At 54.3% G+C, this 25560-nt stretch overlaps 1 protein-coding gene across 10 annotated transcripts in view; it reads right to left on the bottom strand.

Annotated features, from left to right (window-relative positions):
- Nucleotides 1–20591, bottom strand: part of PTPRS (protein tyrosine phosphatase receptor type S) — a 148143-nt gene extending 127552 nt beyond the window's left edge. For 9 of the 10 annotated variants that reach the window (XM_065652381.1, XM_065652386.1, XM_065652389.1 and 6 more), the window contains exon 1: nt 20419–20591. The gene's annotated coding sequence lies outside the window, so the exon portion shown is untranslated. Of the gene's footprint in view, nt 1–2558; nt 2578–20418 lie in introns of those variants that run through there. The other variant, XM_065652383.1, reaches the window with a different exon arrangement.
- Nucleotides 20592–25560: the final 4969 nt, after the last annotated feature.

Here is a 25560-nt window from a genome sequence, read left to right as displayed (position 1 = left end):
GCAAGAAATGGTTTGGGTTTTCCCATTGCAATCACTTTCTTTGCAGCTGGAGCTTTCCCTGGGCCGCAGGGACAGGGTTTTGTTCGGCTGCAGCATGCAGATGAGCCCATGGGGACAGTGCCCGGCCCTGCTCCCCAGGTCACGCTCAGGCACCCCAGGTGCCAGCACCCATCTCATGTCCCCCCATTCATGACCTGGGCTTGCTCCGACAGCTGTTTTTTCTACTGGAGAGCTCCCAAAGAGGCTCCGGGCATGTCAGAGCACAGCTCAGAGACTCCCCTGGGAAATACAGGGAGCGCTGAGACACACACACCACGGGACCCCCAAACCTGGAGCTGTCCCAGGACCCCCAGAGCCTCCCTGGACGTGCCACCTTCCCGGCACAAAGCAAACACAAACCCACATGGCAGCTGCTGATTTCAAATAGCTGCCTGCAAAAAAAAACCCCACCAAAATCCAAACAGCTTCACCGCCACATGTAAAGCCACTCGCAGTGTCCGTAGAGGGTGCTGCCTCGGCCCCGGGTGTCACTTTGGGGCTATGTCGTGGGCAGTCGTCACTGCACCCACATGGCAAAGCCGCTTCGGGTCCAGGCTCAACCTCGGCATCTCTGCCCTGCTCCTAAATCAGCCGGAGCGCCCTGTGCAAACTGTGACAGAGCCGAGGAGCCAGCGGGAGACTCACGGCTGCACCAGAGAGGAACCGAAGGCGCAGGTCCCATCTCCATCCCTTCGCAAACATCCACTTCGCCCCTTCCCCAAGCACGCTCAGCCCTACTTGCTTTTGCACGTGCTGCTGGGACCCAGCGCTTGGCCCAGGGATGTCCTTTCCTCCCGTTCCCCCCACCCCACGTCAACATTCAGCATTTTCCCCATCCCCTCTTGCCCAGCTCCACAAACACATCGCGTCCCTACAACCACCCTTCACAGGGTGCTTCCACATCAGCCACTCAGTGGATTTTTATTTTTTTTTCTGCCAAGTAATATCGAAATGATATTTATTAAATTTGCTCTCTAAGTCCCTCAATCTGCTCCATAATACAGTGAATCTGCGAGGTGGTTTCACTGATCCCGCCTCAATGAGACCAGATTAATGCAGATGATCCCGGCTTTGCGGCTCCCTCGTCCCCGCGAGGGTCAGAGGTTGTGCAGAAAGGCAAAACCCGCTGGCAGTGCCGCAGGAAATCACATGGCCTCTGACAATTATTTCCGAGGTGAATTCCAGGTGGGAAGGATGGAACACTCAACTGCGGACACGCAACAGCTCTCAAGCCTTCGGAAAACCCGTTTGGCTGTTTATTTCAGCCTCTCTTGCTCTTATCTCCCTCCTCAAGCGCATTGATTGCACCTTCCCCCACCCCGCTCTCCAGCAAGAAGCCCATTAAATCTAAAGTTAGCTCCAGAAAGGTTCATCAGATCCATTATCTCTGCATTCAGCTAAATTATGAAAATCATTAAGATAAGGAGGCATGGAGCCTATTAGTTTCCTGGAGAGGATGCTTTACGATTTTTTTTTTTTTTCCTTCTGCTTCCACATTTAATTACCTTAAGTTTCACAGTATTTAATTCCATTTATTAAACCTCTAATATGTAAAAAGAAAACAACAACAACAACAACCCGGCTGCTGGTCGCCGTTAGGAAGGGCACGGAGCCAGGGTGCGGAGCAGCATCCCCTCCCGCATCCCCCTCCCCGCGCGGACCCGATCGCAGCCGAGCTGCAGCTGCGCTCATGTGGGATGCATCCATTAATTAAGAAATTAAGGATGTGGCCTGAGGTCCATGCACAGGGAAAGGGACCAGCGCCAGCCCAGGGTCCTCCCGCCGGCCCCAGCTGCCGGGAGCTTTGCTACAACCCAGGGGGGATGACACAAAAAGCAGCGGGGTTGTGGGAACTCTATTTATATTTTTTCTAAGATTGCAGGAGTGCAGTTTAATCTGCAATGCCACCACAGCCGGGGAGCCCCAGCAGGAGCGTTGCTCCCACAGGTACACACCCAGCCATCCCCGCTCAGTTCTCGGCGTTATTTTTTGGACAGATCCTATTTTAGGCGACCGATAACAAGCGCATGGAAACAGCAAAACCTCCACATGCTTCAAGCAAGGTCAACACGAAGCATTAGCATCTCTCTGGCTGCATTTTGCCTTCCCAGAGATGCTATTTGGCAATCTTGGTTACTATTAAAGCAGCATCTAAACCCCTCTTCTCCTGTAACGCCAACCAAGCTGTAACCCTCACACCAGGATGTCTCTTTGCCATCTGAACAGGACCAAAGAGTAAGAACAAAACCAGAGGCACAGGGTGACCCACCGTGCCACGCACGGAGGGGAGGACACTAAACCTGAGCCCAACTGGTCCCTAAGCCCAGCTCAGCTAGACCACGGCACAAGGGCTGCAGATCCACGCCCCTGTGAGCGCATAAACCGTTTAACTCCCATATACAGCATCTCCAAACACCTCCCTGCAGGCGGTTTCAACATTTCGACAATTCCTAGGTCACTAAAACTTTTCCTGAGAAGCTGTGGACGTTCATGGAGCCCCTTCCGAGCTGTTCACAGACCTTTTCTCCAGGCGCGGTTTGCAAACGACGCTGCCTTCGGGGCCCATCTCATCACACATCCCAACAGGGCCCCACGGCTCCAAGCAGCGCAGTTTCTTCCCATCGACATCTCTTGCAGGATTAAACCTCAAACTTGGCCTGCATTTTTGCATTTGGTTTTCAAATCAGGAATCACTCTGGAAAAGTAGCACCAGGAAGAAAAAAAAAACCAACTTGCTAAAGTGTTCCCCAGCAGCATATCCACATACTTTAATATAAAAAAGCTGCTGCTAATTTAAAAAACAAATGTTTAAGCAATCAAGCATGTTTATTTAATTTGTCTTTTCTGTGCCAGCGAAGGCCCGAGCCGCTCGCAGGGGTGAGTGTTCTTGGTGAGGTCCCTGCAGCTTGGAGCCCCAACCCACCACCCTTTGGAGGGTCCTTGGGGTAGTTCGGTCTCAGACCCACCACCCCGAGATGAAAACGGGCCCCTAGAGCCTGAGGACAAGATGTAGGATTCACCCCATTGCTTGTACCCAGCGTGAACCAGATCATCTCTCAGCTCCTCCAAAAGCAGTGCCATTTGAGTTCATTTGCCATCACTGCAGACTAATGGTTTTTCACTAAAAAATCCATGTATTGCTCTGCTTGCAAAGAGGGTGCAGGAGACACAGGTACAAGGGAACGCAGAACCCCAACACAAACTCAGCTGGAAAGGGCCATGGTGAGACACCACTGACCACAGGTCCATGGGCTCCCAGGAGCTCAACACGAGCAGCTTAAACACGCAACTGATCTAAATGCTCTGGATGTAGATCAACTCTTGGTTTAAATATTCTTCGGTGCCACGATGGGACCTGTGAGCCACCCGGTAAGTGGGGTGGGAGCTTCACCCACCCCCGTGGAGCTCACCTTCAGCTCAAGGGCCACTTGGTACCACCTCATGGACACCTTCCCCACTAACTCCAGCCACAGAGCCCGCGTCTCACAGCAACAGTAAACTCCAAAGGGACTTTCCCCCCACTTTTCCCAAAGCCTCGTTAGCGTTGAGCTAAATCCAGATCTGCTCCTCACACCCACCCACGAGCCGGGGCAACCAGCAAAGGTTCATTAGCAGGAGGAGCCACGTTCCTCTCGCTTTGAACATGAAAGCAGCCTGAAGGGGGGTATTTTGTGGGGGAGGAGAACATTCATCACCAAAAAACCCAAAACACGGAGCGGCAAACGCTGTCTGCAGCATCTCTGCTGCCAAAAGAGCTCAAGACTCAGGGTGGGTCATCACCAAAACTGGGAGGAAAAAAGCTTTTCCTTCTCAGATCACCTCTCGAAGAGACCTCTGTCCATATTGCTGTGGGATATGAGCCTTCACTCGCTCATCTTTCCCTCCGGCCTCCACACCAGTATTTGGGGTTGGGTCTTACTCTCATGGCCACACCACAGCTAATCTTCCACCGGGGCAACGCAGGACACACACAGCACCAAAGCAGTCAATGAACAGCCCCATCTCCCAGCTGGACAGACCCCTCATCGCTCTTGATGTGAGATCCTGCACTGTTATCACCTTTGGCACAAAATATTCCTGAAATAAGTTGATCAGGAGGAAAGTTTTGGGAAGACCCACCGGCAGCAGCTGGATGGCAACAAGACCCAGAGGCTCATCCAACCTTCCTACACCTTTGGCTCTGCAATCAAGAGGTGCTGGATGCTCCCACCATGTGGTGTTTTATTCTCAATGTCAGAAGCCAAATGTTTTTTTGGTTAACCTCTGGAGGGCAAACACAGAGAAGCCAACAGCCCTGAGGAGGCGGGTGATGTTGGCCACTTCTTTGGGCAAGTTATCAGCAGCCCAAGGAAAGCTTGGTCTTCTCCAGTTCAGGGTTGTCGCGGAAACCTCATGGATCCACAACAAGCCCTGGGCTCCTGATGAAGGACGGCTCTACGTCTGCCCATTTCACAGATGAGAAAGTTGAGGAATGAACTGGAAAAACAGCGTTCCCTTGGTCTGCAGCAAAGCAGAGAATGAATCCTGCTCCCAAGCATCCCACAGCCACCACCACACACAGCCGCGTTCACCAGCCGCACGCTGGGCAGGTTCTGCAAAGCCCTGAAAAGCCTCCAGGGGCCCAAACTCACTAAGAAATGAGCAATATCCACAGGGCGGAGATTGCATGGATAATCCACATTTCTCCTGGATCCCAAAACACTTAAAAGGACCCAATTCTCAGAGCACAAGCGAGTCCCCAGAGAGGTTGGAGAGAGGTTGCCGCTCTTCCCAACGCTGGTAAAGCTCAGACCCGATCACAGATCAATATCTCCTTCTCCCCCACGGTGCTCTTAGGAACGGCAATGTCTTGGAGAGGGAGCGGGAGCGCAGGAGCGTGAGCAAACCCATCATAAGCAGAACTCAATTTTGCCCATCATTATCGTTGGCTTTAACAAATAGCTTCTGGGGCTGGCAGGTACTTTATTAATTTTTCCCCTGTGCGGCACGCAGGATGATTGAAGAAATCACTGGCCTCTTGATTTGTTTGTCTCCCTGGCCCAAAATAACTAGCTATTTATTTTTAAACAGCAGGATGCATCAAATCCTCAAATCGAGACGACAGAGCCGGGAGGACATGCCACACGCATCCATGGCACCGGCGCCCGGGCAGAAGGTTTCAGCCCTTTTCTCCACTTTGGGAAAGAGCCGGGTCCAGGTCTCCCACTTGCACTTGAGACACGAGAAAACTGAATAAAGGGATTTTCCACCCATCGGGTATCTTCTGGCAGCCACGTTCCCGGGGGGCTTGTGCCCATTGTGCCCAAGCTTTGCTCTGTTTAAAGCCCAGGAGGGTTTGGGCACCTCGGCCTCAAACACAGTCCTGGCCTCGGACTTTGCTGCACGTCCCTGATGCTTGGGGTGGTGGGGATCTTCTGGGTGATGTTAGGATGGAAAAAACTGCAACATGCGCATCTGGAACCTTATTTTGAAGGCGTTTCTCTAACAGCTCTTCTGCAAAAGCACAGTGCCGGGAGATACCAGGCAGCAGCTTGTGGTGCTGCAGCGCCTTGCTGAGCCCTCCAACCCTGTTCCAACACCCAAGCAAGATGTTGGACACATCCCTGAGCTCTCCTGGAGCCCTCTGAGGTCAGCAGCGAGCTGGGACCAGCTCAAGCACCCACTGTGTCACACCTGACGCTCCTCTCCCGTCCCAGCGGCCACAGTTGTGCAGGATTCGGGATTCACGTTTTACCCTCCTGTGGGACTGCGCCCGAAGCAGCAGCTGATGCACAAGGACCCGTACGACCAAAAAAACCAGGGTTAATCAGCCCTCCCGAGGAAACACCACTGAGGCTGCCAGCCGGGTGTTTTGGCCGTGATCTCCCGGCGGGAGGGAGCACCCACCGGTCCCACGGCATCCGCGGGATGGGACGTCTGCGCAGCTCTGCTGCACAAACACAGCCCTGGGGCTCAGGGGAAGGAGTTTCAAGTCAACCCCAGAAGAAATCACGTGAGGCGGCTTCAATATCCCCATTCCATAGGCCCCTACAGATGACCTCTTTTTGTGTCGTTCTTTTAAGCACCATCTCCATTCTTTGTGGTTACTGCGAGTGTTTTCCATATGAGCAGCACTGGAGAGGCTTCCAGAGCCTGCAGGCACCCCAGAGCCTGCTGAGCAGCCAGCGAGACCAGAAAACCCCAGCGCACCGAGGACTGGGGACAAAACCATCACCAGGGAGAGGCAAGGCTGAGAAAGACACTGTGGACGGAGGGAGCTGCAGCAGCACCGTGTCACAGTGAGGGGACAGCGGCTCCAGCACTGCCAGCAGCGCCAGGCTGGGTCCCCAAAGCCTCAGGGCAGCGGTGGCTGCTGCTCAGGACAGCTCGGCAGGGAGCTGGCTCTGCTCGCCCACCCGCTGCATGGGGAGCCTTTTCTGGTTTCTTTCTTTCTTTCTTTTAATTTCTCAATTTAGAAAAAATGGAAAAGGGGAGGGCAGCAACTTACTAAGTCTCCAGGGACTCAGGATTCCTCATGCCCATCCCCAGAGCAGGGTTAGACTGCACTAATCATAGAATCATAGACAAGTTTGGGTTGAAGGGACCTTTCCAGCTCCCCCAGTGCCCCCCCTGCCATGAGCAGGGACATCTGCACCAGCTCAGGTTGCTCAGAGCCCCGTCCAGCCTGGCCTGGGATGTCTCCAGGGATGGTTCATCCACCACCTCTCTGGGAACCTGGGACAGGCTCTCACCACCCTCAGGGCCAACAATTTCTTCCTCGCATCCAGCCTGAACAAACTATCTATTCAGACCTGAATTCAGTCTGAACAGAGCTATCCAGCAAAGCCCCCAAACAAAGGAAATTCCCTCTCCACACACACGTGTGCCCTGCGGTACATTAGGGTATGGTAGCATCACCTAATTGATGGAGGGAGGTGAAGACTCTGCTTCTCCTGCCTTGGGAGGGAGAAACAGCAATTGCCACCTCAAACGGGCTGGGTTGCAGCACCGGTAGCCCAGTTGTCCCGTGCCTGATGCAAAGACCCACCTTTCCCAAAGAGACTTCCAGAAATGCAAATATCCACACTGCTGTGTAACACCGTTCCCTCCTCTTCCTCCCTGCATCCCAGCTGCGCGTTCCCTCCCTGTCCCACCCCGTCCCATCCTCTGCCATCCCAAGGGGTCCCACCAGCTGACAGATGAAGCTTCAGGTTAAGAAATCCAATTTGTCGGACACAAAAAGCCAAAGCGTTTCATTTCTGCTGGCTTTTTCTTTATGAAATTGCTCAGCCATTCAAGACGTGAAATGTCACCGTGTCACTTGGTGGCAGTTGAGGGCACAGAGCTGGAAAGGTCGGGAGAGGCTCTCCGAGAGCTTGGTCGAAGGGAAGGGGCTGGGGCAGACAGGGCCACTGTCACCGCTGGGGACACGGGGGCCACCAGCCCACACCCCCCAGTTGCCAGCCTGGTGCTCCAGGGAACACAGGGCTCATTCTGCTCCTGCACTCGCCGGGGCAAAAAACCAGCCACACCACTCAGCCAAGGCCTTGCAACTAAAAAGAATAAATAATCAATGTGCACGATGGGAGATCCAGCCCAAGAGCCGAGAAACAGCCATGCCAGCATCTGCCCGGGTGGAAAACCCACCGCAAATCCCTCCCCAGAGAAGGGCGGGAGGGTTTTGGTTGTGGGACAACGTGAGCTCAGGAACATCCCGAGCAGCTCCCTGCGTCCCAGGGGGACAGAGACCAGCCCTTGGGTGCCTGACAGCAAACGGTAAATGCAACAATGACAAAGCCAAAGGGCTTTTCTTCGGGCCACTTGGGGCATCTCATGGGGCTGCAGCTTCCTCAGCAGGGGAGCAGGAGGGGCAGGGCTGAGCTCTTCTCTGTGACAGTGACAGAACCCAGGGAATGGCAGAAGATGAGCCAGGGGAGGGTCAGCTGGACATGAGAAAAGGTTCTTCACCCAGAGGTGCTGGACACTGGAACAGGCTCCCCAGGGCAATGAAGATGATTAAGGGAGAGGAGCATCTCCTTTATGAGGAAAGGCTGAGGAGCTGGGGCTCTGGAGCTGGAGAAGAGCAGACTGAGGGGTGACTCATTCATGGGGATCAATATGTAAAGGGGGAGTGTCAGGAGGATGGAGCCAGGCTCTTCTGGGTGACAGCCAGTGATAGGACAAGGGGCAATGGGTGCAAACTGGAACACAGGAGGTTCCACTTAAATATGAGAAGAAACTTCTTCCCGGTGAGGGTGCCAGAGCCTGGCCCAGGCTGCCCAGGGAGGTTGTGGAGTCTCCTTCTCTGCAGACATTCCAACCCGCCTGGACACCTTCTGTGTAACCTCAGCTGGGTGTTCCTGCTCCGGCGGGGGGTTGCACTGGATGAGCTTTCGAGGTCCCTTCCAACCCCTGACATGCTGGGATGCTGTGTCACAACCCCAACCTGACAGTGTTCAAGAAGAGACTGGACAACGTCCTCAGACACACGGTGTGACCTGTGGGGTGTCCTGTGCAGGGACAGGAGTTGGACTCCATGATCCTGGTGGGTCCCTTCCGACTCAGGACATTCTATGGTTCTGTGATCTGCCATTTGGGTAGGACACAGCACCAGAGGCACCGCAAAGCCTGTCTGTATCCCATCAGGAGCAGGGAAAAGTCCAGCACGCGCCGGTGAACCAACACCCACCCTTGAGATATTTATAAGCGTTGCTAAGATCTCCTTGAGAGGGAGTAACCTTCTCTTCCCCAGGTTCCCTGCCCGAGGAGACGCAGAGCAGGCCTGCCGCTCCAGTGTGCCTCCAGAACACACTGAAAAACCAAAAACCAGGAGGAACGCTGCCGGGAGGGCCTGACCCAGGCAGCAGACACAGCCCGGGGCAGCAACACACGACGTGGGTCAGACTGGGCCGAGCAGCGCCCGGTTGCTGCAGCACCCACGGGGCAGACGGGGCCTGGAGGGCCTCGTGGCGGTTTGGAGCTGCCACCCCCAGCACGGGGCGCCGCCAAAGCTCCCACGTGTCCTTGGGCGAGGGGGCGGCCGTGGCGCGGAGCTGCTGGCACCGAGCGGAGCCGCACGGGCTGTTCCGGCACCCGGCGGCCCTTCCACCGCCCCCTTCCCGGCAGCGGCCCCCGCGCCGCCGGCTGCTGCCACCCGCCACCCAGCCCACCTGCCCCAAACTGTCCCCAAAACCCGGCGGGTTTTCCAGAGGCTGCGACTGCAACAGATGCCAAGAGACGCGCAGACAGACAGAAAGGGACAGACAGAGCTCCATTTGATGCCCTCACTTTGAGTCCTGCCTTGACGGAGGGCACTGAGACGGAGGCCCAGCGACCTTGCGGCTTAAAAAGGCCCAAGCCCAGCAATTATCTAAATAAGCGAGATTTCAGGTTATGCGTTTTTTCGCCTCTCGAAAGACTAATTAGGAAAAAAAAAAAAAAAAAAAGTAGGTTTAAAATAAAGTGACTTCCAAAGAAAAATCCAAGTTGAAAGTCTTGCTTTAATTTTTTTCTGAAGATTAGAGCATGCCGTAGAGTGTTCTGGAGGCCTGGCATGAGACACTGAGTCCAGCATCACAAACTCCTCTGATGTTTCCTAGAGAAACTGCAGCTGAGTCACTTGTAACGGCTCCTCGTGAGAAGGTTTAGAGGGCTCGGAGGAGACCAAAGCTCCTGGGCAAGCGCTGCCCGAGATGCGGCTGAACAGCCCCAGCCTCGAGGGCACCTGTCCTGCAAGAGGCACGACAGAGGACGAAAAGCTGAGGCACAGCAAAGGGATGCGACTTGCCCAAAGACGCTGGAAAAAGTCAAGGGTACGCCAAGAACAAAGCGGCGGGCTGGGAGATCCAGTTACGAGGCAACACAGCCTAATTACAGCCTGGCTCTGGGTGGTTTTAAGAGCGAAATCTAAGCCTATGAGCTCTGTGGGCTGAACTGCGAGGATGGCGCAGACGTGACCTGCCTGTCCCTCTCCTTCCCCAGTCCTGTCCCCCAGGCCGCCTAGACACAGACACCCCAACCACATCACACATCCTCACTGAGGGAGGACAGTCCGGTAACTAAGGCAGGGGACCAGGTAGGACGCTGGTGACAATGTCCCAGGTGGGTTCTCGCACACACACACCCCTAGACGGGGAATACCCCCGCCAGCTGTAAACACCCCTCCGAGCATGAACGCTGCATCTCTCCTCTTCATCCCCTCCTCGTTACACCTCACGCAGCCCAAAATCCAGCCCTCTGCCAGGCCGGGCACCCATCTGGGCACCCACAACCCACACGGCTCCCTCCCCAAGGCAGCCAGGATTAGAAGCCTTAGCTGCGAGGGCCATTAAATATTTCATGCCCGCTCCTCTCTAAGAAACACTTCAGCTCCTCCCCACCTCCCTACTTTTCCTCTTTGCAGAGCAACCTTACACCCGTTTTTAGGCCAGCACATCTTGAAGCTGTCGGTGCTGTCCCCTGTGTCACCAATGCTGGGAGGACCAGCACGGGGACACTCGTGCCCTCGGCACTGCTGGGGCAGCTGCTCAGCCCGGGGGTTTTCAAGCTGCTTTGCAGAGGGAAAGATGGATGGAGAACGCATTGAAATCCTGCTGCCTGCAGCTCAGGAGCAGATGCAGAGAGCGCTGGGGGTCCGTGGTCGCTCTCAAAACCCAGATGGCCTCACCGGGACCAGCAGCAAAGCCTTTAACGGCATGTAGTCCATGAAACTCCCCGCGCCGCAGCGCCAGACAGGCTTCTGCAGGCCAGGCTGCTAAAATTGAGGTGCCAAAATGTGATGGGGCTGTGGAGCTTCCTCCTCATCCCTCCCCAAGGCAGCGGGACAACGCTGGAAGGACACACGGCGATGGTGGCTCGTCCTTGGACCTCGCTGCGCCTCCCGCCCGGCCCCAGCTCCGCTCCGAGCACGGCAGCGGGTTCATCCTCATCCTCTGAGGGTGCCAACCGGTTCTTTCAGCTCCTGGAAAAAATAAATCTTCTTATCAGCATGGTGCAACAAGTTCTTCCAGGAAGGAATTAGCAGGAAATTTGCTTGGCTGCCCTGGTCAGGTCTCGAAGCAGAGCCAGGGCTCACAGTTCGGTGTCACAGGTGTCCAGCGACTCCAAATTCCGAGGGGACTCTTCTCCCCGACAAATTTTGCAGCAGGACAGAAACAGGCTGCGAGTTTCAGGGCCTGGACACCGGAGGGGAGCAGAGGTGACAGGAAATCCCAAACCAGAGGAAAATTCAGCTTGTTCTGGGTCAAATGCAGAGGAGGAAGCGGAGGCACAAGTGGAGACGCAGAGAGAGAAAAGTCCTTTCCAGAAGAGCAGCCCAGGAGTTCAAGTCCGGACGAGGCTTCTGGGGACTCACGATGCTTCAATTTTGATGCTGAAGGTCAAAACCTCAGAGATGATCAGGAGCCGCCTCCCCAAAACCTCCGGGGTCCTTCCCAAACGGGGCTCAGAGGACGATCAGCCAACAATCCCTGAAGCGGAGCAGCAGGACCAGCAGCCGCCATCTCCCGCTGCTGCAGAGATGAACAATACTCCATCCCGGGCACAGCAGACATCACCTTCACTTTGGAGCGGGCGGCCAAGGTCTGCAGCCGAGCCCGGGCGCACCAGTCTGCCCGGGGCACTAGATAGGGAGGGCAGAGCCCTCCGGGAAACAGCAGCCCTTCCTTGGTGGTAAAACCAATTAGGAGAGGAACGAGACGAGCAGCAATTTGATGGATTCTCCCCAGCTGCTGTAAGATGGGGATGCAGAGGCCACCGTGGCTGCTCTGCATGCCAGGGGACCGGGGAGGCGGTGAGCCCTGATGTAAAGAAAGCTCCATCCCCTCCTGCCGAAATCCAGCCAGGAGAGCATTGGGAATTCACCCCTCGAGGGGTGGACGAGGCAGCCCGGCTGCCCCGTGCATGGGGGTGAAGCTGCATCGGGTACTCTGAACCCCCCAGTGCCAGGCAGGACAGCGGCTGTGTTTAAGGGTCTCTTCAGAAACCCCCGGGGCAAAAACCACGCTGTCAGCTACTAACAGGGACACAGGTTCCAACCAAACCACCACCATCTTAGAGCCCTGAATAGAAACAGCCATGTACAAACACCGCCAATATAACCTGGGAAAACCAGATTTGCCTCTTGCTTTATTTATCAACCATGCAAGTGAATCTCCACACACAGATGGGTGGGAGAGCAGAACACATCAGCAAGACACCTTCTCCCAGCTCCAAAAATCTATTCATTCTCCCCAGGAGGCTTCTGGCAGGGCGGAGAGATCACTCTCCGATTAGAGATGTTTATCAGGCAGCTATAATGAAGGTGGGACACTGACACCGTGATGAATACTATATTTCAGGAAAACTTAAATGAAATGATCCATCATGCCCAGCAGAAGATCAGCAACACCTCCTACACCAAGCTGAGCATCTCCAGGACCGCGGCTCCGCTCCGGAGACCCGCAGTCACCTTGGCTCGCCGCTCCGCAGGAAACCAGCGGCACAGCAACAGCACCACTTTATATTTCCTAGCACACATAGCAAAGCAGCAATGCCAACCAGAGAACCGCAGCCTTCCCTGGCACAGCAGCGAGATTTCCCCTTTGCACAGACATCAGGATAACCCGTGTTTCATTCACTCCAGCGCATTCGAGTCCCGGCATCCCACACACCCAGCAATAGAGCGCCCTCGGAAACAGGACGTCATTCGTGCAGGATGCAGAGGGGAAGGGTTACGGAGCGGCTTCTCCCTTCGGTGAAATATTGCCGCCGGCTCAATGGCAGCAGGAGGTTGGTCCCCCCTGGGAGGAAGCCATCAGAAACCACTCTCCCTCCCAGCGCGGCCGGCCCACGTTGTGCTACCTGTTGCACTTCGCAACCAGGCGAAACGCTGGAAGAGCGCGAGATGTCATTAAAAAGCAAGAGTGGGTGCAGCAGTGTGCAGGGCAGGGACGCCAGAAATGCTCCAACCTGCTGCAATCCAGACACGAATGCATTAGACGTTCATCTGAATTTTAAATACAGAGCGTTATGACTGGCATCCTCACAACTGCCACGGCAGCCTCGGCACTACAGCTTTTATGGTAATTCACAGGGAGTTACCCACAAGGCATTGCAGAGATTTTCTTGGCAGCCATCCTAAACTAATTTTTATAGGTTAGTGTATGGTTATACATAAACGTTTAAGAAAAATAAAATGGCGACTCGGAGGTTCCTGTGCCGCTCCGATCGCGGCGCGTGACGGTCCCGCGCAAAGTGCCACCGCCAGCCACCCGTGCCAGGGACCAGAAACATCAGTTGGTTTGAGAACTGGTTTGCACTGGGCAAACCCCACGTAGCGGCCATCGCGATGTTCAGCCCTCCACATCGCTCCTGCACCGGCGCCTCCGGGTTCCCAGAGCATCGCTCTGCTCTTTGCAGGGTGGTCGGCAAACCACGTCGTGCCTGGGCAGGACACGGCACCGCCAGCACCCTGTGCGCTCCTGGGGATGCTCAGCCCCCTCTTCTCTTCTCCCAGGTTTCCTGGGGTGGTGGGTACACTGGTTAGCTGCCTGGAGGGGACAGGAACAACCCCAGGGGACAATGATCTGTTGGTGGAAACCACAGCATCATGAGAACTGCCTCAGATGTGCTTTGATGCCAAATCCGCCCCACCACTGTTCCTGCCTGCCCAGGGCCACCCCTCTGCCCTGGGCATGTCCCCTCCTGCTGGGAGGAAGGGACGGTTTGGTCCCCACCTGCCTGCTCCACCTCGGAGCTCCCAGCAGGACCCGGCTCTGCCCATCACTTTTGCCTTCTGCTCATCGCCTTTGCCTTCTGCCCATCCTGAGCTGCACCGGGCAGGGGTGACACGGGCACTTGACGTGGCAACTGGAAAGTGCTGCTCAGCTTCCAATTCCCCTTCGCAGCCAACGGAGGGAAAGAGTCAAAGCCATCGGAAGTGAGCGACAGCAACACGGTGAACAAAGGGAAGAAGCAGCAGGAGGGAAACCTTGATCGGTGCGAGCCAGAAGCGGCACCCATCTACATTTCACAGGAACCAGAGCGAACACTTGATGATATCAAAGCTGAAGATCAGGTTAAAATAACCCAAATTCCTGCAGGTTTTGCATGTATGCACGCACACACACACGTGCATTGGCGGCACTGCGAGCGGGCAGTCTGAACTCCGCTGCCTTCACAAAGGCAAAATGGAGGGAAGCACGATCGAGACTTTGAAGAAAAGAACCTTTCAGATTTAAATCATCTGTAGAATTACTAGCAACACCGATTTGGATAGAGGGACACCATGAAGAAGAAAACAACTAAGTAACAGCTCAGAGGGAGAGATGGTGAGATACGACTTGAGCAACACAAAGAAACGGCGCTGGATTTCAGGCGAGGCTGCTATTTTCCTGAGATGGGATTATTGCATTTTGAGAAGCCGTGCAGAAGCCAGCCCACCGTGCCCTCCCTCTCTGTCCTATTTGCAATCCCAGCTCAGCAGCTGCAAGCAAAACAAACCGAGAGCACTCTGCCTGCAGCCTCGCGCCTCCTGCAAACAGAGCACGTGGTGACACGTGTTAACTCTGCATCGCGTCGTGTGTTTGCTGCTCACAAACAGCCGCCAAAGGGGAAAAAAAAAAGACCCCGAAAGCAGCATTATGTAAAATTTGGGTATCTGTGAAGTTTGGATCTGGTGTATCTCAACTTACCCCTTGATCGGATGTGTAAAACCACCACCTCCCAGAACACAACAGCAAGCAGCCGAGAGAGCAAATAATTCCTAAAGTCTGCTCTCCATCGTCTCACCTCCTGAATTGTGCCATGAAGAGCCACTTGACCTCCAGGTTTCCTCCTCGGTTACGACATCCCTGCTGAGGTGGGGACATCCCAGCTGCTTGCAAGGTCGCAGCCAAAGTGCACCCTCTGGTCGGACGTAAACCAGCACCGTACACACCGTACAAAGCCATCGCCCATGAAACGAGGCTGGAAACAAGCGATTCAGCTGCTGCTCTGCACCAACAGCCCCGACACCACGGCAGGAGCGGAGACCTCCAGGAGCTGGGCACAAACAGCCACAGGCTTCCTGCCCTAAACCATCCCACAGCTCCGATCTAATCCGATTTATGCAAATGCTAAACCAATTTAGGTGTGCACATTTTATGAGTCGCCTGGCCCAGTTTAATTTGATAGGTTTTTAAACCTGTTTAGACAAACTAAGATCTGCTTTCTAATCTAGAGCAGCTCTTAATCGTGCAAATTTTGCCAGAGAACTAGAGCATGGACGTTATCACAGATCCTATTTGTGTGACACCGCGCAAACTGCAGGTTGAGCTGGGGAGTTCAGCTGGAGAAGAGAAGCTCTGGGAAGACCCTATTGTGGCCTTTCTCGACTTAAAAGGGGCCGAGAAGAAAGATGAGGACAGACTTTTGAGCAGGGCCTGTTGTGATAGGACAAGGGGTGATGGTTTTAAACTAAAAGAGCAGAGATTCAAGATGGATAGAATGAAATTGTTGGCCCTGAGGGCGGTGAGAGCCTGGCCCAGGTTGGCCGGAGAGGTGGTGGCTGAACCATCCCTGGAGACATCCCAGGCCAGGCTGGACGGGGCTCTGAGCAACCTGAGCTGGTGCAGATGTCCCTGCTCATGGCAGGGGGGGCACTGGGGGAGCTGGGAAGGGCCCTTCAACCCAAACTGTTCTGTGAGTCTATATTCCCTAAGCAGTTTTGAGGATCCACACCTCACACCTGGCCATCCCTGAGGGACACACAGACCCGTCCTATGGGTTCTGTGATTCATCCTCTTCCTCGGCAGCACCTCTTCTTGCTCCCTCAGGGCTGCACCCAGCATGTGGGAGCCGCACACCAGCCAAGAGGCTCCACGCATTAATAAAAAAACAATCAAGTTTCTTTAACTCACACCTCCCAACCAGCTCCTCATCAAGTGATGTCAAGAGAGCAACACGGGCTGAAAATTCCTTTCTGGGATGATGCTGTGGCCACCTGCGAAGGGCTCTGTGCGCAGGACACGCAGTTCTGCAAGGGCTGGTTCAGCTGAGCAGCGAATATCCCGACAGCACAGGCAGCTATCGCAATGGGAACGCCAAGCTCAAGAAACTGCTAAGCCAAGAAAATTATATGCAAGCTAGAAAAGAAAAAGTCCAAGAAAATTATGTTGGATCAGGCTCAGAAGTCTAGAGAGTTCATGAGTTGAAAGATGGGGAAAACGAAAAAAGACAATTTCCAGTTTGCTAGGTTGATGTCAAAGAAAAAAAAATAAAAAAATCCGTCGAGTTATAAAGCAAACAATCAAAAAGAGGGGACAAGAGCACAAAAATAAGAGCCTAACAAACAGAGTCCTCAGATTGTTCCAGCTTATTGTGTAATAAACTCTGCAGAAAGGAAGCTGGCCTGAGCTTTACTACTTCAGGGTTTACGAGCTTAAAATCGACAACAATTTGAAAAAAAAAAAAACCAAACAAACAAAAACAAAAAACCAAACCAACACTGTTTTAGCTAGAAGCTTCACAGCCCACCCAGCCTGGCTATTTTCTTCATTTTGCAAATATCAGAAAATAAAAGTTCTGGGGAACAGAGTGAAGGACTCGGGGCTCCAGCCCCGCTGGTCTCTGCACTGGCAGCAGCAAAGAGCTTCAGGGCTGGAGGGAGCGGCGCCGGGAAGGGATTATTGGGAGTAGGGAGCTGGGCACGTTTTTCACGCTGTTGAAGCAATAATATTTAACTGAAGTCATCTGCAGATTTTTCCTTTTTTTGGAGAGAGAGTTACGAATAATATGCATGTTCTTATCAATTCTTATAAGAAGAGTTTAAAGCTCAAAGTTCAGCAAGTGTGGATTAAACTCCTTAGCAGCATCTTTTTAATGCAACGGAGTAACCTCTCTCCTACCATCCACCCACAGTGACCTGGCTTAGATCTGGCTTCACTTTATCTCCGTATCCTACACTCGCAATTTTGTTATCTCTGCAATACAAAAGAAAAACTGTTTTAGTTAGGAACGGAGAAGGTCCACATGAAATCCATAGGTGGTGGGCAGGACACAAGCAATATCTCACATCCATCACGACGACTCGCCGCCCACGCGCCCTCAGATGCCACGTGGGAAAGTGGATAAACAGTTCAACACATATTTGCTACCTTGAGTTATTCTGCCCCACGGTGAGCAGCTGGACGGGACCGTCCCCGCGCCCCACGCCGGGTCCCATCCTGGGAATATCCATCCCCACCCACCGCTGGGCTGTATTTAGAGACCACAAAGCAGCACCACGTGGGACAACCTCCCACCTCAAAGCCACCTTTGACATCTCTAAATACAGCCCCGGCCCTTCGGGCAAGGCTGGAGTTGCTCCTATGCCGTGAGGAACCACAAACACCACCTCCCTCTCCAGCCTCGGTTTCCCCGTGTGGCCACGTCATCTCCTCAAACATCCCACCTGGGTGGACCTCGGGTGTTTCTTCACCCTCATTCCTACCTTCCCCCTGCAAAAGTAGAATTAAGGGCCTAACGAGAAGCCGCCCTCCTGGAGAAAGAGCAAAGGCACAGTTCCCTCATAGGCAAAGCATCACAGCGATTATTTAGTAACCGGACAGAAGGCAAAGCAAACCCGCTCTCCTCGGGGCGAGATGGAGGAGACACCCCAGGACGATGCTGCATTTACCAAACTCACATTTATAAAACCCGGTGAGCACCAGAGAGCAGGGGAAACGAAGGACCCCACTCCCTCCTGCCAGTGAGGATAACGCCAGGATAAAGACGACTCGAGGACCTTCTGCCCCCATCGCCCCACGTCCAAGCGCATGAACAGCTCCACGGGGTCCCCTCTCCCCCCATCACTCAGTGGCACGGCTTCAGCTGGAAGCTCCTCTCGCATTACTCAAAGTATTTATGACTTTTTTTTTCCCCCCCATTTGAAATATGGGCCCTTACCACGCACAGGAAGGAGGAGGAGAGTGCCAGCAAACTCGTTAATTGATAAGTCGATCTGGCAGGGAACAATTAACAGTTGGCAGGAGGGTCCCCGCATCGGCACGCACCCTGCCCTGCCGAACCCAACCGCCTTCGTGCTCGGGACCCAGGGGCGGCTTGATTTTCCTCCCCATCAGGAGTTGTCACAGCCTGGCGCAGGTCCACAAGCCCCAAAATACGCTTTATAGGGTAAAAAAAAAAAATATATATATATATAAAAATCCATAATGTTTTGCTGCTCAGGACGCAGGTCCCTGCCCGAGCAGAGCTGCAAGGCAGCACTGCCAGCACGGGAGCTGCGGGCGGGAGAAGGCGAGTGCAATGGGGAACGTTCCCTGCAAATCGAGCAGGGGGTTTGTCCGGGGAAGGGACAAGGGGACACTCCAGGCGCTCCCCCCGCTTGCTCCCACAGGGTCTCCCAGCTCAGAGGAAGGGCTGGAATCACCCAGCAACCAAAACTGCTTTTTCCTCCCGGTTGCAATGAGTGTTTTTGCAATAGCGGAGCCTCCCAGGACTCAGAGAGGGCAAACGCCCGAAGAGCGGAGATGTCCCCACCCGGGAGGGTGCAGCACCCGCCGGAGGCACCTCCCGTCCCTGCAGAGCCCAACTCTCCTCCCACGGGTGTCACCTCTTCACCAGCATATATTTTTTTCCTCCTTATCCCACATCTACACCATTTGCTTCCCCAGGAAGGACTGGAAAGGGATCCTCCCGATGAAATACAATTAATCATTACTATTTTTTTATGCTTTTTTTCACCCTCCATGTGACAAGTTTTGCCTCGGGAACACGGGGGCTCCGGGGACAGCGCTCGCTGCTGCAGGATGGCCCCGGGGCTCAGGATTTCAGCTGAAATCCCCGAGACCGGGCGGACACGGAGCCACCCGTTGCCAACCCCAGGGATGTCCCTCGGTCCCCGGCGCCAGCCGCACCTTGCGGAAGCAGCAGGTTTGGTGCAGCCACCCCAGCACAGGGGAGGGGACCCCCACCCCAACACAGGGTCTTCAGGAGCTTTGGGATGACCCGAGTCCCTTCCTCATTGCTGACACTGTCACCGGGTCACCACACAGCGAAACCCACTTCCCGAACACTCCGGAGTTGGAGGGGAGGACAAGGTGCCACCAGTGTTTGTGGTGGGGTGAGGGCAGCACCCCAGGGGACGCAGCCCCAGGCTGTGACATCGCCCTGCCAGCGCTGCGGGGATGCTCCCACATCTCCTCCGGTATCCACACTCCAGCGTTGCCGCTCCGGGAGCGACACCAGCTTCACCACCGGAGCATCTCCAGCGCACGCGGATGCCGGGATGCAGAGAAGCCACCGATCGGGGACACGAGCCTCTGGCTGTTCCCTGCCAGCACTGGTGACACCAGAATACCCCAAATCCCATCCCACAGCTCAGCGCCTCACACTGAGCACCCACTCGCCCGGTGGGACCGTGGTCAGGAAGAGGGGACACAAAGGGAAGGGACAGCGAGCAGAGAGCACGGCAGGGACACAGGGCAGCCTTCTAAAGACGGGGGGGGCAGAAGGTGAACCGGTACTGGGGCTTGGGATGGATCACGGGGCACCGAGCACACCCCCGGTACCGGGGTTTGGGATGGAGCATGGGGCAGCGAGCACATCCTCGGTATCGGGACACCGAGCGCATCCCCGGTACCAGGGCTTGGGATGGAGCACGGAGCACTGAGCGCATCCCCGGCACCGGGGCACCGAGCGCATCCCCGGCACCGAGCGCATCCCCGGCACCGGGGTTTGGGATGGAGCACGAGGCACCGAGCGCATCCCCGGCACCGGGGTGCGGGATGGAGCACGGGGCACCGCCCGGGTACCGGGACACCGAGCCCACCCGCAGGACGGCGCAGGGCTCACCCCGGGGACCGGCACCGGGGCGTGCGGCTGGATGTCCCCCGGACCGCCCGGGCTCCAGCGCCTCCCGGTGCCCCCAGCCGGTACCGGCGCCCCCACCCCGGGCTCTCCCTCGCATCTCCCCGCTCCAAGTGCCGCTGGTCCAGCGCGCCCCCTCCCTACACCCCCCGCTATAGCGCGGTCCCTTCCCCCCAGTGCAGCCCCCCCCTCACCCCTCCCATAACACGCCCCCGGCTCTCCGGTGCCACCCACCTGCACCCCCCGCTACAACGCGACCCCCCTCCCCCCGTCAAGCCGCACCCCCCGCAACAAGACCCCACCGCAGCCAACCCAACCCCCTCCCAAACACCCCCCTCCCCGCTATAACGCCCCCAACGCGAAGCCGCCTGCACCCCCCGCTGTACCGCGCACCCACCCACCCACCCCCGCCACAGCGCGGGACCCACCCGCGCCCCTTCCCCGCGCGATCCCCCGCTACAACGCGCGCACAGCGCACCCACCTGCGCCCGACAACGCGCCCGCACCCGCCCCCCCGCTATAACGCGTGTGTGTGTCTCCCCCCCCCGCCACCTCCCCGACTCCTCGCCGTACCTGGCGGCGCGGCCGCCCGCTCCCATGCTGGCCGGCGGAGGGGCGCGGAAGGGCCGCGGCCGCCCCGCTCCTCCTCCCTCCTCCGCCTCCGCCCGGCGGCTGCGCTGGGGCCGCGGCGCGGGGACACTGCGGCGCGAGCTCCCGCCCGCCGGCCACTCGCACAGGTGATGTCATTCCCCGGGCCGCCGCCGCCTGACGTCACCGCGGGGCGGGATTTCCCCGGGGCGAGGGGCGGTGACGTCACCGCGGAGGCGAAAGGGGCGGGGCCGCGCCTTAAAGGCGCCGCCGCGCACGTGGGCGCGGAGCCGCGAGGCCGCGCAGCGCGGATCGGCGCTTCCCGCCCGTCCCGCCCTTTCCGACCTTACGCAGCGTGGCTATTGCAATAAATTCCCCGTGTTCATCCTATTTCCCATCTTGGGGCATCTTTGCAACATTCAGTTTATTTGCCATCACCAAGATATTTCTCATATTCAGCGTATTTCCCTGAATATACTCTCGATATTCCATCTGTTGTCCACAAAACGCATTGCAAATATGGACGGGATTTGCTGTGGTTCCCTTATTCGCTGAATTGCTCATATTCATCATAGTGAACACACTGTATTCAGTCTCCTCACATTTGATATATTTGCCATGTAGGATATATTGCCATCATCGATTATATTTCCAATATTCAATATATTTCCAATATCTGATATATTTTCTATTTAGGATATATTGCCAATATCGATTATATTTCCAATACTCAATATATTTCCAATATTTGATATATTTTCCATATAGGATATATTACCATCATTGATTATATTTCCAATATTCAATATCTTTCCAATATTTGATATATTTCCAATATTTTATATATTTTCTATATAGGATATGTTGCCAATATCAATTATATTTCCAATACTCAATATATTTCCAATATTTGATATACTTTCCATATAGGATATATTGCCATCATCGATTATATTTCCAATATTCAATATCTTTCCAATATTCAATATATTGCCTATATTCAATATATTTCCCATACTGAATACATACCCTCATGTAACATATTTCTCATATTTGATATTTCTCACCTTCAGTATATCCCTCGTATTCAACATATTCCCCGTATGTAACATATTTCTCATACTTCTAAACCCCCTGGTGCTCCTCAGAGCCTGCAATGCCTTGTGGTGCCCCCAGCCTCTGGTGACCCAATGCAAAAATTAGCAAAAAATTGCAAATATTTGCAAAAAAGGGCCAACGTGAGAGCACGGCCAGTAGTCCAGCAAAGTGGAAGAACATCAATCGTGGGAGGGTTCGGCTTCTGAAGCCGGAGCAGTGACGCTGGGGAAGTGCTCTAAGACAGAAGCACACTTGAAGCAAGCAAATAAAAATAATAAAAATAAAACTATACGATTTTATTTATCGTTTTCCTTTTCCGAAGCTCCTTAAAGTGCCGGGGCCCAGGTCCACGTTGCTGGCGGAGCAGCCGGGCGCGCTCACTCGGGGACAAACACCCGCTCCCCCATCTGCCGCTCCGTGAACTTTCCTTGATCCCCTCGTGCGCCGCCTAATACTGACCAAATGTCAGCGAATCCAGAGTTTTAACTGTTCTGGGGAAAATCGGCAGAAAAATGTTCTTATTTCTCTTCTGGGGACCGAGAGGAGTCGCTCCACTGTGCAGCCTCGGGCTGGGGGCACCGATAACTGGATTTTGCCCTTTTTCTGCGCCACGAGAACCGCCCGTTGTTGAGCTGAGAGGTTGCCGTTGCTACGGCCTTGGAAATAAACTGTGGACGTTAAACCTGCTCATTTTTCTGGGGCACACCAGGAAAACGCGGGTGGAGGTGCCGGGAGGGCGTGGGGCAGCGCCGCGTCCCCCCTGTTGTGGGGAACTGGACGAGGAACGTTCAAATTAATTTGAAATTTACTTTTCTTTTGCGAGAAAGGGCACTTTCCAATTATAGGGGACCACAGAGATCCATAGGGGTCCACAGGACCCCATAGAAGTCCATAGAGCTCCACAGGAGCCCGTAGAGACCCATAGGAGTCCATAGGTGTCTATAGGAGCCTGTCGAGACCCATAGGGCTCTATAGGGGTCCACGAAGACCCGTAAGAGTCCATAGGAGCCCATAGAGATGCATAGGGGTCCATAAGAGCCCATAGGGGTCCATAGGAGCACCTAGAGACCCACAGGCGTCTGTAGCGGCCCGTGGGGACCCACATGACCCATAGGAGGCCATAGGAGCCCATAGGGTCCCATGGAGGTCCATAGGAGCCCACAGAGATCTCTAAGTCCATGGGAGCCCATACAGATATGTAGGAGTCCAAAGCAGCCCACAGGGTTCCATAGGGTTCTGTAGGAGCCCACAGAGACATATGGGGCTCCACAGAAGCCCGTAGAATCCCATAGGGACCCATAGGACCAGCTACAAGGTGCCCTCTCATCGCTGGGCACAGTCCCAGGCTCTGCCCCGGACACCCCTTCCCATCCTTTCCTGCAACATCTCCTATAAAATGGGGATCGATCGCTGATTTTCTTCCATATCCGGAAAATACCCACTCTCCCCATCCGCTCAGCTCCCGACGGGCCGGTAGCCTGGTGGCAACCACCACGTCACCGCGGCTCCCGCTCCCTATCTGCTGCATCTATGTTCTTAATGCGTGTAGAATCCTTTACAGTAATTTCCTCATTTGTCATGCAATCAAATCCTTTGATCAGACATGGGAGAAATGTAAATATCAATTATTAACCATCCCATTCTGGTCTTGCTTGACTGAAGATATATATATATATTTTTTTTTTTTAGGAAGGAATTGATTCATTTGCAATTCAACTCTCCAACATATTTTTAATTAGGATGCTTACATTTCTGGATAGGCTATATTTTTGAAGGGAGAGATATTTGATCACTAGAGCAATCGATGCAACCATGTATATTTTATAGCTGAGAGATAGTTGTGAAGGGAAGTGTAAAATAAAGGGGGGGAGATTAAATTCTGTGCCTAGACGTTTAAATCCTGTGCTATACCACAGTTTAAAATCTCAGTGGCCAAATTTGCTGCTATACAGTCATTTATAACCCTTCAAAGTGTGTGAAGCATTGGCATGAAATGGAGAGGTGGCCAAGAAATTTCTGACAGAATATTTTTCCATCTGCAAATAGTCCGTGCTTTTTTTTTTTTTTTTTTTTGAGAGCGAAGCATTTTGTATAAACATGTTGCCTTAGGCAAAAATGGCCTTGGAAACAAAAATAATAACAACAAAAATTAGAAGGGAGGTGAAACTCAGCTGCTTTCTTTTTGGCTTTCCATTTAGAAATGGTTTTGCACTCAAAGTTTTAGAAGTTCCTGACGTATACGCAGCTTGAAAAGTCAGGTCCGGGCTGCAACACACATTTCTCTTTGCATTTCAGCATCCCTGCTCTCATGACATTTTCACTGGTGCCAGTTTTCGGGAGGTAATCCCCGTCCTTCTCCTCCAGAATCCCAAATTTGGCTTCCAAACTCAGGAAACCGGGAGCGTTCTCCTCTCAGCCAGGCTGTTTATTTGCTTTCTGGAGTTTTATTGAAGCTCTGAGAGCTGCATTTTGCAAGCTGTCTTCCTCCTGAAAGCGAGCAAGCTGCGCCTCTGCCTTAATCATCTGCTTTTGTTTGCTCAAAGGAAAATACCAAATATCTCATGACTTGCCATGAAGCTGTGAGTGACTGCAAGGATGCACAGTTGCTGGATGTCCTCATGACTAATGGGCGAGTTTTCGGGTGCACGTGGAGCCTGTGGAGATGCGACCTCAAATCCTGCTTGATTTTTTTTTGCTTTAATGGGTTGATCTGCTAAAGCACGGGACGTGTCAGCGGTGGCTGGTGCGGAGCAGCTGCTGAGGTGCTGCTGAGTGTGAAACGGTCACATCTTAACGCCATCTTGTCATCATGATGTGCCAAGTCGATGTGATCTGGCCCATGCAGAGATGTTTTGTGGGTCCTCCAAAGTGTAGCGAGGCTTAGAATCATAGAACCATAGATTAGTTTGGGTTGAAGGGACCTTAAACTCCCGCAGTGCCCCCCCTGCCATGAGCAGGGACATCTGCACCAGCTCAGGTTGCTCAGAGCCCCGTCCAGCCTGGCCTGGGATGTCTCCAGGGATGGTTCAGCCACCACCTCTCCGGCCAACCTGGGCCAGGCTCTCACCGCCCTCAGGGCCAACAATTTCATTCTATCCATCTTGAATCTCCGCTCCTTTAGTTTAAAACCATCACCCCTTGTCCTATCACAACAGGCCCTGCTCAAAAGTCTGTCCTCGTCTTTCTTATGGGCCCCTTTTAAGTCCATAAAGGCCACAATTAGGTCTCCCCGGAGCTTCTCTTCTCCAGCTGAACAGCCCAACTCTCTCGGCCTGTCCCACAGCAGAGCTGGTCCAGCCTCGGATCAGTTCTGTGGCCCTTTTGGAAGGCTGGAGCACCCTTTATCCCGTCAACCCACCACCCACACCCAAAGGCATCACCTAAGGGAATCAAATTTTGGGCTTGACCTTGGCGCTTGGGGGTTGTGCTGGAGCCAGCTTTGCTCCTGACTTCTTTTCCAGACTGCTTTTATTTCCACTGGGTTTTAATTCGTCTAAAAGCCGGGGCGGAAAGTGAATCTGCTCCAGCAGCTGTAGCCGCTGTGCCCAGGCACGGTCACTGGTGGGCTGTGAAAAGGGCTATTGATCTCCCCCTTGATGGCATTCGAATTCAGTTCTTAAATTAAAGCTGGTAAAACAACAAGTTAAAGAGCGAGCACGGCGCGCGATCAATGCCGGCTTGTTTCCAGTTGAAAGGGCAGGTGCCGATCCATAAACCCCATCGGCCGGGAGCGGAGCCCGCGCCGCGACCCCGAGCCCAGGCCGGCCGTCACCGCCACGGCTGCCGGCAGGCGCCGGATGCGTCCGGTCCTGCCACCTGGGGTGGGTGTGCTGGGGGATAACCGAATCTGCCATTTCATCGGATTTCCTGTTCAATTTCCATTTTCCAGCCAGAGCAGATCAGTGGTTTCAGTGGTCACCGGAGGATTTCGGCAGGGTGTGACCAACCCGTTGATTTCCACAGCCTTCCCTCTTGGGGAAAGCCTCATCAACGGCGGAGAAATCACTCCAAAACCCTCATCCCCGGGTC

Source organism: Caloenas nicobarica, chromosome 27 (genome assembly GCF_036013445.1).
Source record: "Caloenas nicobarica isolate bCalNic1 chromosome 27, bCalNic1.hap1, whole genome shotgun sequence".
NCBI classification, from domain to species: domain Eukaryota; kingdom Metazoa; phylum Chordata; class Aves; order Columbiformes; family Columbidae; genus Caloenas; species Caloenas nicobarica.
This window is presented reverse-complemented; position numbering and strand designations above follow the sequence as displayed.